This window comes from Vombatus ursinus, unplaced genomic scaffold, assembly GCF_900497805.2.
Source record: "Vombatus ursinus unplaced genomic scaffold, bare-nosed wombat genome assembly UNPS02015016.1, whole genome shotgun sequence".
Classification (NCBI taxonomy): Eukaryota; Metazoa; Chordata; class Mammalia; order Diprotodontia; family Vombatidae; genus Vombatus; species Vombatus ursinus.
The window spans coordinates 1,052,222-1,066,078 of record NW_020954794.1 but is presented as its reverse complement, the minus strand read 5'-3'; the positions used below and the strand labels follow the sequence as shown (position 1 = coordinate 1,066,078).

General features: G+C 42.2%; 1 protein-coding gene across 1 annotated transcript in view; it reads left to right on the top strand.

Moving 5' to 3' along the window:
* Window positions 1-719: 719 nt before the first annotated feature.
* Window positions 720-13,857, top strand: part of PSD4 (pleckstrin and Sec7 domain containing 4) — a 64,635-nt gene continuing 51,497 nt past the window's right edge. The window contains exon 1 of the mRNA XM_027845730.1: window positions 720-917. The gene's annotated coding sequence lies outside the window, so the exon portion shown is untranslated. The remainder of the gene's footprint in view (window positions 918-13,857) is intronic.

Below are 13,857 nucleotides of genomic sequence, written 5' to 3'. Positions count from 1 at the left end.
TTATTATTATCCTTATTTTACAGAAGAGGAAACTGAGGCAAGTAGCAATTAAGTGACTTGCCCAAGTTCACACAGGTAATAAGTGTCTGAGGCCAGACTCAGGTCTTCCAGACTCCAGGTCCATCCAGGGCTCTATGGACTGTGCCAAATCTAGTCATTTTTCTACTGTTCCCACAGAATAAATCTGTAGTGGTCTAGGCCAGAGAGTTTCAGGTCCCTTTTGGTTAGGTCAGGAGTAAGAATCTGTGGCCTCCAGGCTACATGTGGCCCTTTAGGTCCTCAAGGGCGGCCCTTTGACTGAGTCCAAGTTTTACAGAACGAATCCTTTTATTAAGGGGATTTGTTCTATGAAGTTTGGAATCAGTCAAAGGGATGTACTTGAGGACCTAGAGGGCCACATGTGGCCTGGAGGCCACGGGTTCCCCACCCCTGTCAGGCACTAAACAGAACTAGGGGGAGGTGGGCTAGGGGGAAGGGTCCACAGCTCCAATCCGGACATCGCACTCCAGTAAGGCGTGCCTGGGGCTGTGAGCGCTTCCCTGGGCTGGCGGTGACCCGGGCAGTCCTTTCTCCAGAGGAGCGGCTTGGCACGGCAGTGTCTGCAGGAGGGCACGCCCCAGCCCCAGCCCCACGCTCCCCAGTGGATGACGGCAGCGGTCTAACCGGTCGGACAAGCTTCAGCTGTTCTCCCCTCTTTTTGCAGCTCCTGCCGGTTCGGTCTTGCATTCGGTATGCTGGAAACCAGTTTCCTGGGAGCCGTGGAGAGTTCTGTGAGCAGAGGCCTGGCTGAGCCCCCTCCCTGAGCCTGAAGCTCTGCCCTCTTCCCCGGCCCAGGGCTGGGCGTGGAGTCATGGGGGAGCAGCTGGGCTGGTACCTGAAGAGAGGAGGAGCCTCCAGCAGAGCCCAGGAGGAAATGGGTAAGGGGACTGTGACCTGCCCCACTGAGGTCCCTGGGAGGGCAGAGGAGGGGAGGGGAGGACGGGGCCCTCCTAGGGAGACAGGGGAGAACTGCTCAGAGAGAAGGGCTCCCTCTGTCCCGTCTCCTCCCAGCCTCATGCCACGCTCGGGAAATGAATGGAAAAAGCTGGCCGGGCTGTTTGCCGGGAGATAGGGGGCGCGGTGTGTGTGTGTGGAGGTGGGAGCACCCTGGAACAAGGTCAGCTTCAGGGATTACAAGGACACTGGAGGAGGGATGGGAGAGAGGAGGCCAAGTGGGCAAGAGCGGGAGCTCTCCAGCACACGCACAGACCCTTTGAGGCCCAAATGGGCAGCGGTGATGAGCCATCACACAGGGCGGGGTCTTCTGGCTCTGCTACTTTGGGAGATGGAGGTCAAACGCTACGGGATTTACAGGGGATCGTATAACTTCTCAACGTCACCTTGTTCGTGCTGAATAGACATAACCTCATGTCTCCCACACCCGCCTATCGGGTTAAGTGACTTGTCCAAGGTGACACGGGTAGGAAGCCTGTGAGGTTACCCTCTGCCTTTTGTGGAGGATTAAAAACGAACATAGAGAAGAGCGGGAGAAGGTGGACAGGAGCTAGCTGAAGTTACTGAATATCAAAGGGAAGCACCACGTGCTGGTATCCCAAGCCTTAAAACTTTTTTCTTAATGTCATTTGACTGTTTAGGGGGAAAGGAATAAGCATTTAAATAGCACCTACTGTGTTCGGGCACTGTACCAAGTGCTTTCCAAATATTATCTTATTTTATCCTCACAACAATTCTGGGAGATAGGTGCTGTTAATATCCTTATTTTACAGTTGAGGGAACTGAGGCAGAAATGACTCACCCAGGGTCACACAACTCTTAAGTGTATGATTTGAGCTCAGTTTTTCCAGAGCTCTGTGGATTGGGCCACCTTCCTCTCTCGATACCTACAGTACAATCAAACTTGTAGAAAGAGCATTACATGGTAGAATGTTGGTCTTGGAACTGGGAGACTGGTACTAAGTCCCAAATCTGTCATTTAGCAGCCATATGACCTTAAGCAAGTCACTGAAACTCATTTTCTTCTTGTTCTTACCTAGGACATAGCAAATAAGACCTGGTCATAGCCTTACAACACTGAATACATACAATGATTACTAACAGCACAGACAATATCAAGCATGAGCTAAGCCCCCCTCTCTGCTGGGGTAGCACCTGAATTCCAGAGACAGAAGAAAAAAAAAAAGACTAAGTCAGGGAATTGGGAAGCAATCTGTGGAAAGAGAGATGCTCACCTCCACCACATCTTCCCCACCTGGATTCCTGCTTTCTAAATTTTTTTTTTTAATTTTCTCCTAGTGGGCAGCTTTGACATTTCAGGAAGACAAGCACATTCTCTAGATGGAGAAATCAGAATCCTTTTGAAGGATGCTCCCAGCTCTAAAATTCTACCTAGGTGACACCATGGATAAGAAACAGGATCTGGAGTCAAGAAGAGTGAAGTTCAATTCAGAAATTTACTAGCTGTGTGACCCTGAGCAAGTCACCTAACCTTAAGCAGTCTCAGCTGCCTCCTTTGTTAAATGGGGATAATAATAGCTGTTATTGTTGTGAAGATAAAATGAGATCCTCTTTGTGAAGTTCCTTACAAACCATAAAGCACTAGCTAAGTACTAAGTAGTGGCTATTATGATGATGGTGATGATTCTTAAGATTCCTGGTCTTTGTAGGTGATGTTAGAATTAGGATCATAAATTTGGAACTCCCAGAGACATCAGAGGTCATCTCATCCAAATTCCTCTTTTTGCCTGTTCAGTCATTTTCAATCACAACCCCATTTGGAGTTTTCTTGGTAAAGATACTGGAGTGGTTTGCCTTTTCCTTCTCTAGATCATTTTACAAATGAGGAAACTGAGGCCACCAGGGTTAAGTGACTTGCCCAGGATCACACAGCTAGTAAGTTTCTGAGGCTGAATTTGAACTCAGGAAGATGAGTCTTCCTGACTCCAGGCCTGGCATTCTATCCACTGTTCCACCTAGCTGCCCCTTTTAAAAATGAAGTCCAGGAAGTCAAGAGATTTGCTCAAGCAGGTAAGAAATGTGAGAGGCAGTACCTGAATGCAGAGTCCATCCCCTTTCCAGTCCCCAGCTCCCAAATACTGGGGATCCTATGATTCTTGGTACACATGGTTGGGTACCTAGGCCTTGAGTAGTTTTTCCAGTTTAGGGAATGGAATTGTACTGTATTCTACCTACATTCCCTCTGTCTTTCATCCAGTTCCACTTGTGATCAAAAGCATGTGTAGTCATGACAGCTGGCCAAGATGAGGAACAAAGCACATGGTGGTGGGACAAAGGGCAGCTGAGTGGCCCACCCAGGGATCAGGCCTGTGGCCTTGGCCTCATTAGCCTGGTGCTTTAGTCAGCAGAGCAAACTAGCCCCAGAGCTGATTGAATGTAATGCACAATTAGTTGAATGTCTGTGGGCCCCCATGATGCTGTGGACACAGTTAAGAACATTTTGAGGATACGGCCTCAGTCCCTGTCCTAATGTACCAGGGCAGGAGCAGGGTGGCCAGGCTCAACAGAGACAGATTTCATTTTGTGCAAGGTTCTGAGAGGGGATGCTGAAAAGGCATGACTCTTTCCTTTGTGAAGCTGGCAGTCCAGCAGAATAGGTGGGCCATTTATTAAAAAACAAAACAAAACAAAAAACCTTTCTCATAGGCTTATGGAATCCTAGAGCTAGAAGGGAATCTCAGAGCACCCCAGGACCCCTTTACCCTCTTAAAAATTATTGAGGACCCCCAAAGAGCTTTTGTTTATGTGGATTTTTGTTGTTGTTCAGTCATTTTAGCCATGTCTGACTCTTTCTGACACCGTTTTTGGGTGGGTTTCTTGGCAAGATACTAAAGTGATTTGCCATTTCCTTCTCCAGCCCATTTTACAGGTGGGAAAACTGAGGCAAACAGGGTGATGTGACTTGCCCAAGATCACACAACTAAGTGTCTGAGGCTTGATTTGAACTCAGGAAGATGTCTTCCTGATTCCAAGCCCAGTGCTCTATGCACTACGGAGGCCCCTAGCTGTCCTTTTATGTGGTTTATGTCTATCAATATTAAAACAGAATTAAAACAGAACAAGCAGTCATTGAGTCTCTACTGGAAGACCTCTAATAAAAAGAATCCACAACTTCCCTAGATGGCCCATCCAACTTGTAGACATCTTTAATTATTGCAAAGTGTTTCCCAATCTCAAGAAAAACTTTGTCTTTTGCCACTTTTACACATTTCTCCTCATTCTGCCCTCTGGGCAAAGTCTTACCTCTCTACAAAACATCCTTTCAAATACTGGATCACACTTCACAGAGTTCTCTCTTCTCTAGGATAAATATCTCCAGTTCTTTCAACTCACCCTATGTGACATAAACCTGAGGCCCTTCATCATCCTGAATCCCTTCCTCCCCACATTTTCTAGTTTACCAGCACTCTTCCTAAAAATGCAAAACCCATAACAGAACACAATGTTCTAAATATGGTCCATCTAGAACAGTACACCTCCATATTCCTACATGTGTTGCCCAAGATCAAAATAGCTTTTGTGGTTGCCACATCACACTACCAACTCATTTCACTTGTTATCCACTAAGACTCCCAAATCTCTTCAGGCAAGCTTCTAACTAACCTTGCCTATTCCATCTTGTACTTGTAAGTTCATATTTTCAAAAACCGAAAGGAAGACTTTAATTCATCCCTATTGAATTTCATCTTACTAGAGTCTGAGCAATTTTCTAACCTGTTAAGGTCTTTTTTGGATCCTGACTTTGCCATCCAAGGTTAACTATCCTTCTAGATTTCTGTCATTCTCATGTAGCACTGGGCAGGTAGGTGACTCAGGGGATAGAGTACTGGGCTTGAAATCAGGAAGACTCATCTTCTTAAGTTCAAATCCAGCCTCAGACACTGACTAGCTGTGTGACCCTGGGAAAGTCACTTCACCCTCTTTGTTTGAGTTCCTCATCTGTAAAATGAGGTGGAGAAGGAAAATAGCAAACCACTCCAGTGTCTTTGCCAAGAAAACTTCAAATAGGGTCATGAAGAATCAGACACAACTGAAAAAAATGACTTAATGACAACATGTAGCACTCCTTCTTGGTTACTTCACCCAATCCAGTTTGGGTCTCTAGGATGGCAACTGCCACCATCTGCAAGGAACGCTGTGGATCCATACTCTTGAAACTACAGCTCCCTCCTTTGCCCAACATTGTATGCAGATTTGAAAAGCATGCCATCTAAGTCTTTATCACTTATAAAAATTTTAAGTGTCACAAGGCCAAACGCAAATCCGGGGGTCCTCCATTGGAGACCTTCAAAGTTGGCACTGAACTCTCTGTGTCTTTTCCGTAAATCCAATCCTTGAACCTGTTCTGAATGTCTCCCATGGTGCTGTGGTCTCATCCATGTCTCACCATCTTTTTGACAAGAATAGTATGATATATTTTACCCCAAGCTTTGCTGACATCTGGGTAAATTATATCTACCACTTTCACCTGATCTACTTATACACGCTCTAAAAAAAGAAATATGGTCAATCTTGTCTGGCTTGCTATTGCTGAAGCCACACTGGCTCTCTGTGATTACAGCTTCCTTTTCTGGAAGCCCGCTAACCATTTGTTTAATATCATGCTGTGTAATTTTGCCAGGAATCAAAGTTGAGGTCAGCGGCCTATACCATCTGCAGACTATATTCTCATGCTTTTCTTTGAAAATTGGGACAAGACTTAACCATTTTCCAGTCCTTCTGGCACCATCCCCCCCCCCTTTTCCCAAGATCTTTCAAAGGTCATTAAAGTTGCTCAACAATACAATCCTAAGGATATAGGTCATCTGGCCCATGTGACTTGGATTCATCAAAGGCAGCTAGCTAGGTACTCTCTTTTTCTGTATTTGTATTGGCAACCAGCTACCTATCAGCTGTTTTTGGTTTGTCCTTCCCAGTGAAAGGGCCATCCTCCCTGGCAGGAAACAAAAAAGCCAACTAAGAATTCAACAACTCTGCCCCCTCTCCATTGTGTGTTATCACCATTCTAGTCACACAGGCATTGGCCTTGTTTGATTCTCTTCTTTTTCCCACATTGACAGAGCAAACATGCACAAAAAAGACAAATCCTCTTCCCCTTTTTTTGGTCCTTAGCTTTCTTTACCATCTGCAATGGGGTTATAACAGTATTCTTAGGGTAGGTTCATCCTTATGCATCCATTTTCCATTACCTATCTTTCCTTCTATGTTCTACATGTATCTTTTTAAAAGTATTTCATAATTTTTATTGATGCCATTTGTTCCATGGTTCAATGTGTTAATTATACTGTAATAAACATGACTTTCATATTAAACTTTTTCCATATTATCTAAAGTCACTACAGTCTATTTCAGCAAATATATATATATGTATAATAGACATACATACACACACACACACACACACACACACACACACTTTGTACAATACCCATTTTTGGTCCAAACAAAAATGAATCAGAAAAGCCAATAAACTCACTTTAAGAATTCCCAATTTTATTTAAAGATTTTCTAAATTGATTCAGGTAACTTTTAATAATGTGATTTATATAATAAAATCTTGAGACAATACTAAACAAAAAAAAGTTGTTAACACACCAAATTAAAATTTCAAGTTCACAGCTTTATGTTATACCAAAAAGTATGTACAGATACAAAATTGAATTTATACACATTTCAAATTGAAATAATGAAAAGGCAACACAAGGTGATGGACCCATAAGAATGAAAATATAGAAATAGCATATGATTATTAAATGGAGAACTAGATCTAACAATTCCTTAGTATGGACCATTCTTTAATTAGTCTTCCTCTATCAGAAACTTTTGATGCACAATATATACCCAACTCACTCACTCCACACACATGTGTCTTTTTAAAATCAAATTTGGTTGCAAGGCAGCTACATGGTGCAGTGGGTGGAGCATGGGACTTGCAATCAGGAAGACCTGGGTTTAAATCCAGCCTCAAACACTCACTAGCTGTGTGATCCTGGGAAAGTCACTTAAACTGCATCTGCCTCAGTTTCCTCGTTAGTAAAATAGGGATAATAACGTCTACCTCCCAGGACTGTTGTGCGGATCAAATGAAATAACATATATAAAGCACTTTGCAAAACCTAAGGAATTATAGAAATCTTTATTATTGTTTTTATTATCACTAAGACCCCTTTGCAACCAAATGGGTCTCTAAACAATCCCTCTTTTTCGCTGTCACTGAAATTGTTTCCCTTTGCATCTTCATAATTTCATTCTGGAGTTTATGACCACTTTAGGATTACCTTCCCTAGCCAAATAGTAGTACATGAAATCTCATCTATCCTTCCCCGGAAGCTTTTGAAATCTCCTTTTCCCAAATATAATGTGAATGTCTGACTTTCTTCTGTCACAAACTGTTAGAATTAATGGTCATATCCATACCTACATTACTTTTGTCCCAGCAACCAGTTCTTCCCAATAACAGAATCAGATCAAAACATTTGCTTTCAGTTGATTTCTCCATCAAATTATCGTAAGGCAAGTCAAGAAGTCATTAAATGCTCTGAGTATGGCAGAGAGAGTACCACCAGATATGTGGGTAATTCAAGCCTTCCATCACTACTATAACACACTTCTGTGTCTGGATTGAGATCTGTTTCCAAAACAATGAACGTGTCAAATACATTTAGCTAATCTCTAGTATACAGTGACAAAATTATCTCTTTTCCCCTCCATTGATCTTCACCCAAATGCTCTCCACCATGTTTTCCCCTACTAGTTTATGGGTTCCTTCCCATGAGTTTACCTTCTTAATACACAATGTTGACTTCTTTTATCTTCCTTTACTCCAGTCTTTGATGAAGAGGTGGCCCTTCTCCTCACCAAGATCAACCCTTCTTTGTTCACTCTTGGTCCCACTCCTTCCTACCTTCTCCAACAGATTGCCTTTCACAATCCTTCCTTCTCTCTGTAATCTTTGATGTCTCTATCCTTCCTTGCTGCCTACAATCACATCTAAGCTTCCTCATCTTTAAAAAACCCGTAGTAGTCCCTAGCATCCCTTCAAAATATTTTCCTATACCTGCCCTCCTTTTCCCAGAAAATTCCTAGAAAAAACAGTCTACTTGTTTCCTCTACCATCTCACTCGTTTCTCAGCCCTTTACAATCTGGCTTCTAGCCCCAGCACTTAACTGAAGCTGCTCTCCTCAAAGTTACCGAGGTCTTAATTGCCAAATTTGATAACTTTTTCCCCAGTTCTCATTTTTAGTGAATTCTAAAGCATTTGACATCTACTATTGCTGGGTCTCATACCCTGACCCTCATACCCTGGAATGGCCTCTCTCCTCACCTTTGACTTGTTTTATTCAAAATTCAGCTCAAGCGTGAAGCCTTTCCCAATTCACTCTGACTCTCTTCCAAAAAAAATCACCTTGTATTTAATATATCTATATATCTGTCCATCCATCCATCCATCCACCCATCCATCTAACTATCTATCATCTATCTAGTGTGTTTATACATAAGTATATATATATAGTATATATATATATATATATATGTATGTATGTATATTGTCTCCCTTGATAGATTGTAATCTCCTTGAGGTTAGAGACTATTCAATTTTGGTCCTTGTGTTTCTAGCACCTAATATAGCTTCTGGCATATAATAACTACTTAATAAATGCTTGTTGATTGAGCGGCATTCCCCCTACCCTACTTCACCCCACTCCTAGTCTGTTGAATAAGGTGTACCCATCTAGAGTTGTGTGTCTCATCCCACCAAGTCCGAGTAATATATGTGAGGTCAAATATTAAGATAACTAGTTCATTTTGCTTATTGTGCATTTTTTGTATCGACTTTGTTTTCTGTAGAGACACTAGAGGCCGTGGGTTTTACTGCTGGCTCCTTCTTTGGATTTTGTATCTTGTAAATTCTGAAGGGTCTCAACTGTGATTCTTCTCCCTATATGTTACCTGCTCTCTGTGGTGTCTAGCTCACTGGGTACGTGTAAGCAGTTTTCTCCCTCTCTCTTCCTTTTCAGGGGAAAGCCCTTTGGGCTACATTTGCAAAACACCAAGCTAATCTGTTCTTTCCAGCTTCAGTTAGGTTCACTCCATCCCTGTTCAGGAGACTGTCATCTTCTATCCTAAAATGTGATTCAGAAATTCAAATTTCATTCTCTGAGTCTATCTTCTGGGGCAGCTGTTAAGATAATGATCATAGAAAGGGTTTAGAGCAGGAAAAGACCTTATAGTTCATCTAGATGAAGCCCTTCATTTACAGATGAAGATGAGGCCCAGAGTAGTGACCTTAGTTGCTCAAGATCACATAGTAATTCAATTGGCAGGTCTAAGACCTTGGTCATGTCTCCTGGGCCCTAGAACAATGACCTTCCCATTATGCCATAACACTTTTAAACAATGAAAACAATAATAATAATAGCTGGCATTTATGTTGTACTTTGAGCTTTTCAAGGCATTTTACGTACATTGCCTCATTCAATCAAAACAACCCAGTGAGTTATATGCTATTATTAGCCCCATTTTATTCTATGATGTGTTATTGGCTATGTTGTTGTGCATGGAAGAGTTTACCATCATTGCTCTTGAGTTGGGAGGGACCTTGGAGGCCATCTGGACCTACCTCTTCATTTTTACAGATGAGGCAACTGAGGCTTAGGGAGATTAAATGAATTACTCAAAGGGTACACAGCTAGAAACCACCGAAGGCAAGATTTAATCAGTCTTTCTTTAATTTAAGCAATCTTTCCACTGAACTAGAGACAATAAGATTTAAAAGAAGTTTTATTAATGCATCTTGTTTTTATATCATAGTAAATTCCAGAAACATCCCCCAGCCTATTCTTCAGTATTGAACTCTCCTTTGTGGCAATAACAACAAAATTAAACAAAAACAATCAATAGGATGACTGCATCTGATGGGGTATAAAATATTCTATTTCCGTAGACCCCCACCTCTCTGCTGAGAGAAGAAGGAAACATGCTTCTTTTGATGAAAGGAATAAATCAGTCCCAGTGTTTCCAAAGGCTTCAGATTAAACACTTGATTTTTTTTCCTTCAACTTCAAGGGATCCGTGGTTTTATCAATGTAGGTTTTTCACTCTGCCAACACATATGGTGGCCCTTCCTCGCCTTATTGAGGGTGTTCAGCCTTAATGTGCTACTTTACAACTTCTATCTATGGCTCCTGGTTCTGCCTTCTGGGGCCAGCCAGTATAAAACTAAGCCTCTACTATATGATAGCCCTTCAAAGGTTATCATGAAGGCAGCTACCATGTCACTCCGAAGTCTTCTCTTCTCTAGACTAAACATGCCCACCACCTTCAACAGGTCTTCACGTAGCATGATGGAAGGCCTCTCACCATCCTGGCTGCCATCTTCTAGATAGATGTCCTCTGATTTATCTATAGCTCAACTAGAACATGGTGCTCAGCATGGAACATGGTGCTGCAAAAGGAACCTGACCAAGGCAGAGTATAGGGAAACTCTCACATGCTTTATTCTGGACCCAGAGCTAGAACTAGGAATTTTTGTCCCAAAGGAAATATCAAAAACCATGCCAGGTCAAACAGCACCTCATGTACCCTCAGTTGAGAGCACATGAAATTCCTAACCTTTTCTGTGTCATGGACCTCTATGGAAGTCAGGCAAAGACTGTGGAACTCTCCAGGCAGAGAATGAGGGACTTGGAATAAGGAAAAGCAGAGTTCAAATTTTGTTTCGGATACTTACTAGCTAAGTCAAGTCCCAATTTCCTCCTCTGTAAAATGGGGATAATAATAGCACCTACCTCATAGGGTTGTTTTGAGGATCCAGTGAAATAATATATACAAAGCACTTTGCAACGCTTTTTAAAGGGTTAGATAAATGCTGACTATTATAATGATTACTATTCTCAGAAGAGTCTTTTTAAATGCAAAAATAAAATATATAGGATTACAAAGGAAACCAGTTATTCTCAAATACAGTTATCAAAATATTTTAAGAACAAGTTCATGGGTCCCAGATTAAAATCCCTAGTCTAGCAGGACAGGTCAGGAAAGGAGACCATCCTCCCCCACCATCTAATAGATTCCTATTCTAGCTGATAAGCCTTGTCAAATAGGGATCAAGCTTTATTTTTGCTATTCTGGAGCATGTCAAGTGATACTGACATCCTCTAAATTTGGTACCCTCTAAATTCCATACCTTGGAACAATGCCCCATTTACCCCACCCTTGTTATATTTCTGACTCTCCCTTTTTTAAAGCAAGCCAAGCCAGGGCCTTGCACATAGCAGGATATATGTCAATAAATGTTCATTGACTTGAATTGAATGTAAACTATGACCCCTGCCCTCAAGAATGATACTGCCAAGTCTGGGTGGTGAAGACTCAGAAAATAACTAGAGAATAATTGAATAACAAACTGCCTGTAGTATAAAAGGAGTGCAAAAAAAGGAGAGATCAGTGGCCTCCGGAGCGGTCTAGGGGAGATCGAGGTCTGGCTAGGCAGGAAGGAGTGGAGAGGCTTTGCCATGAGTGGTGGGAAAGGGGAAGGAGCCCTATGAAGCCAGCTATTTGAATCCTATACCAGACCAGGCACCCAGTAGAGAAGGGTGACTTGTCTCAGCACTCATGGTTTCCTTATTATCTGCATGCTAATGCAGACTTAATTGGCATCTGTACTTAACCATTTAAAATTTCAGGATCCACCTCCTGTGACTCATCAGGGCAGAAAGCCGACCCTGCATTCTTGATGTGACACACTGCGGTGTTCTGGGCTATGATTTCTTCATCTATAAAATGAGGAGGTTGGGTTAAATAAATTCTAAAGTCCCTCCAGCTTTAAATACGTGATCTATGATCTCTAAGCCCTCCTCTTGCCCTGAATCCTGTCCTTTCATGAGATCTTAGCTAAGTGACTTCTAGGTTCCCTGACAGGTCTAACATTCCATGAGTCCACAGATCTAGTTATGTGTGCATGTGACTTAGACTATAAACTCCATGAAGGCAAGACCATGTCTTTTTATTATTATTATTATTATTATTATTATTCCTCTTAGCATCTTCCATGTACTAGGCAGTGAGGTGATACAGTAGATAGAGCACTAAACCTGTAATCAGAAAGATCCAAGCTCAAATTTGATGTCAGATGCTGTGTGATCCTGGACAAGTCACTTAGCCCCGTTTGCCTCAGTTCCTCATCTGTAAAATGAGCTGGAGAAGGAAATGGCAAAACATTCTAGTATCTTTCCCAAGAAAACCCTAAATGGGGTCACAAAGAGTCAAACACACCTGAAAAATGATTGAATAACAACAAATATTGTAGGTACCCAGTAAACACAGTATTTGTGGAATTAATTAATTTTGCTGGCTTGTACCTTTGCTTTAGAACCTTAGGGTGAGGTCATATCCTAAGTGTATTTTTGTAGTATCCGTGGCACCAAAGAGGGTCAAAGATATTTAGTTCATTGCACATTGAACTCAATCAAGTCTGGAGCTAGTTGGCTTTATTGGTCAAAGCACCAAATTAATGAGACCAAAGTCCCTGGGTGGATCAATTGGCTTCTTCTACCCGATCCTACCAGACTATTAACTCCATGAGAATCAGATTAAGAAGGGCCTTGACAATGAAATAAAGTTCCTGCAAAGTTGCAGGTGTGGAGGACTATGGGTGTCACCAAATTATAGAATGGTAGAACTCGGGAGATAACAAGGACCTCATTGAATCCAACCGTGTCTGAGAGGAACTCATATATCTATCTGTCTGTCTGTCTATCCCCAGTAAATAGCAATTGAGCCTCTGCTTAAAGTCCTCTGAAGGCAAGGCAAGGCAGAAGAGGGAAGATGGGGGTATTGTATACATCCCTATCCTCCCAGCCCTAACTCTTTAAGCCCATGAGGTGTGCTAGGAAAAGTTGTCTGGTGTCATTGTATAGGATGGATTCTGCCTTTTATTGTCATTGTTTATGTAAATGTCATTTCTCTCATCAAACCATAGAGAGTCTTTTTATACCAGGACTAGGCCTTACTCATGTTACATCTCCCACAGTGTCTGATAGAATACAACCGAGAAGCGTTGAGTAAATGACCAGCCTCCTAACTGGTCTCCCCGCCTCTGGTGTATACCACTGCAGAATCAATGCATCCAGGACCTACGATTTCATTTGGTGTTTCTAGAGTTCTCTCTTCCGATGCAGATTAGTCAGTCTATTACTCAGAGTCACAGAGAGCTGCCCAAGGCAGCAGAGGTTATGATTTGCTGAAAGTCATGAATCTAGGGAAACCGTAGAAGCAGCATTTGAACCCAAATCTTCTGACATCAAGTGGTCTTGCCACTATACAAGATGGAGGAGGACTGATCATTAGGCGTTAGATTTCTCTACCAGGAGGTCATTAGAAAACTTGGGGAGAGAAAACAAGGTTCGTAGCATGGCAGGGGTGAAAACCAGATTACAAAGGATCAAATCACAAGGTCTTAGAGCTGGAAGAAACTTCAGAAGCTAGATAATGCAAACCCTAAAATAATAATGGCCATCATTTATGTAGCACTTGAAAGCTGGTAAAGTGCTTTGAAAATATTTCATTTGATCCTCAAAACAACCTGGGAAGTAGGTACTATTATTATTTCTATTTTACAGATGAGGAAACTGAGGCAGGCAGAGGTTAAGTAACTTTACCCAGCTATGTTCACGTAGCTAATGACTGTTTTAGTCAAGATTTGAACTCAGGTCTTCCTGACTCCAGGTCCAGTGCTCTATCTATTGCCCTATCATATGTGAATAAGCATTGTCTTTCACTTGCCCAACAAATGTTCATCTTGCTTCTGCTCCATAACTTCTAATGAGGGGGAATCTATCTCC